A 2,711-nucleotide genomic window follows, 5' to 3' on the forward strand; every position below is an offset into this window, starting at 1 on the left:
GAAGAAACTAAGCTATCACAAGAGACAGTGGTTCCTGAGGAGCGCCCTTCCAAAGTGAAGAAAAGAAGTTATGAAAATCACTAAGTGGTTAAGAATTATTTAGGGAATGACTATCTTGTGGTAAAGTCATAGTTTGCTCGTTTCAAGATTCGGTGTGATAGCACAGATTGACTCCTAATCATGACAAAGGAGGAAGTTAGGTCGCCTACCTCCTGTCTTCTACTTGGCTTTTATTCTTTTTGTTTTTTTTTTTAAAGATTTATTTATTGATGCATACAGAACCGGGGTACAGGCCAGAGGTGCAGGGGTGAGAGGATTCCCCAGCGACAGAGCGGGGAGCAGAACAGGCGGATCCACTGAAACCCACTGCTGAGGCGAGCAGCGGGGAGACAGGAGAGGTCTGCCGCGTCCTGTGAGTCAGCTCCCTGGCCGGGATTGAACTTGTGCTGAAGAGGCTGTGGCGAGCTTTGCAGTGCTGTGCTTTAACCTGTTGTGCCACCAGGGAGGGGCCTGACTTTTATTCTTTACATTATTTTCACTTTGTCACGTCTATGATGTTCATGTTGCCAGCTGTCACGGCATGTCCCTGGGAATGTTAGTTTTATTTTTTACACTTATTCACCGGGCACCTTGAATACATTCACCAAAGCTTCTCCATCTTGAATTTATTATTTTGACTCACCATTTGATTGGTTAGATTTCATTGATGTGAGTTTGCCAGGAAAGATTCATCTTTGCATACTTCTTGACTGTTTTCCTGTTTGAGAGTATCTGCTGTCTTATACTTAAGTGACAACTTGGGTAGGTGTAATATCATGCCTTTGGCAGCCTTTACCAGAATTTTGTAGACATCAGCGCAGGTTTCTTGTAGTTAATTTGCTGTGGAGGGGTCTACTGTCAATCTTCCTTTCCCCCCTTTGTAGGTGACTGTGAGAAAGGATTCTTTTTATTGCCAAAGATCAAAACATTAGCCAGAATATACCTTGATGTTAATTGTTTGGAAACAGCTCTTCTTGGTATCTGGTATGTTCTTTGTATGTCTTTCCTTCATTTCAGGGAAATCATCATGGACGTTTACCTCTGCCTCTGTCTATTTCTTTCTTTCTTTTTTCTTTTTTAAAGATTTATTTATTCATACAGAACTGGGGTACAGGCTGGAGATGCAGAGGGTGAGAGGTTTCACCAGAGGCAAAGTGGGGAGCAGAACAGGCAGATCGACGAAGCACACTGCTGAGGGGAGCAGCGGGCAGGTCAGGAGAGGTCTGCTGGGCCATGTGGGTCACCTCCGGGGCAGGCGGGAATCGAACTCATGCGGAAGCGGCTTTAGGTTCTCAGTGCTGTGCTTTAACCAGCTGCGCCACCAGGGAGGGCCCGCCTCTGTCTATTTCAATCTGTCTCCTTCTCCTCTGTTTCTCCAACTACATCTTAGTATTAACTTTTGGAGCTCCAGTGATACTTATGTTTTATTGGCTTTGCCTCTCCTCCTTGTCTATCATCTTCTTTAATTGTATTAATAATTTGGTCTTTTTACTTTGCATTCACTGGCAGGTCTCATTCTTTATGCCATTAACATAATTTTCTGTCTAGTCACTTCTGTACCACCTGCACCCCTGGATACTGGCAATTTCTTTTTTTAAAAAAACATTTTTAAAAAGATTTATTTATTTATGCATACAGAACTGGGGTACAGGCCAGAGGGGGAGGGGTGATGAGAGGATTCCCCAGAGACAGAGTGGGGAGCAGAACAGGCAGATCAATGAAGCACACTGCTGAAAGGAGCAGAGGGTGGCACAGGAGAGGTCTGCTGCGCCATGCGGGTCACCTCTGGGGTTGGGGGTAGAACTCACACCGAGGCGGTTGTGGCTAGCTTGTGTTGTGCTTTAACTAGCTGCGCCACTAGGGAGGGCCCCCAAAATAGAACTTTGTCCTCTTAAAAATGAGCCCCTCATTTCATCTACCACACCCCCAGTCTTTGGCAACTGCCATTCTTCTCCCTCTCTATGAATATGGCTCTCTGTCTTTATGAAGTTCACATAAGTGAGACAACATTTATTCCTTCGTGACCTGCTTATTTCACTTAGCATAATGTCTTCATTGTGCATCCACATTGTAAGCTTGTGTCTCCTTCCTGAATAATCTTCCACTGGATGGACTTGGCATATGCTGCTTATCTATTTATGTCCATTTGTAATGGATACTTGGGTGTCAGCTTGCTTCTACTTTCTAGCTCTTGGGAATAATTCTGCTGTGAATGTGGTTATGCAACTATCTGGTGAGTCTCTGCTTTCAATTCTTTTGGGCTTATACCCAGAAGTGGAATTGCTGGATCATGTGATGATTCTGTGTGTGTGTGTGTGTGTGTGTGTGTGTGTTTTGCTGAATCTTGAATGTTAACATTTGAAATTGATTTTGTATCTGAAAGACCTCTGGGGAGCCTGAGGGCCTAACAGGAGGCAGAGTGCAGCCGGAAATGGATGCTGTGCTTAGTGCAGGCAGATGTTTAGTTTCCCTTCTGTCAGATGTATGTCCTGCTTCCTAAAAAGGGGTGTACCCCAAGTCTGGTGTTTCTGCTACCCCAAGTTCACTACTGTAGGGAAACAGATGAGTCTGCTCTGATGTTTTTAAGGGTCAAGCCTGGAAGAGGTTTATCCTCACTGCTGTCCACATCCCATTAGGCAGAACTTGGTCACATGATCCAAAACCAACCACAG

Source organism: Condylura cristata, unplaced genomic scaffold (genome assembly GCF_000260355.1).
Source record: "Condylura cristata isolate star-nosed mole 26May11 unplaced genomic scaffold, ConCri1.0 scaffold00008, whole genome shotgun sequence".
Classification (NCBI taxonomy): Eukaryota; Metazoa; Chordata; class Mammalia; order Eulipotyphla; family Talpidae; genus Condylura; species Condylura cristata.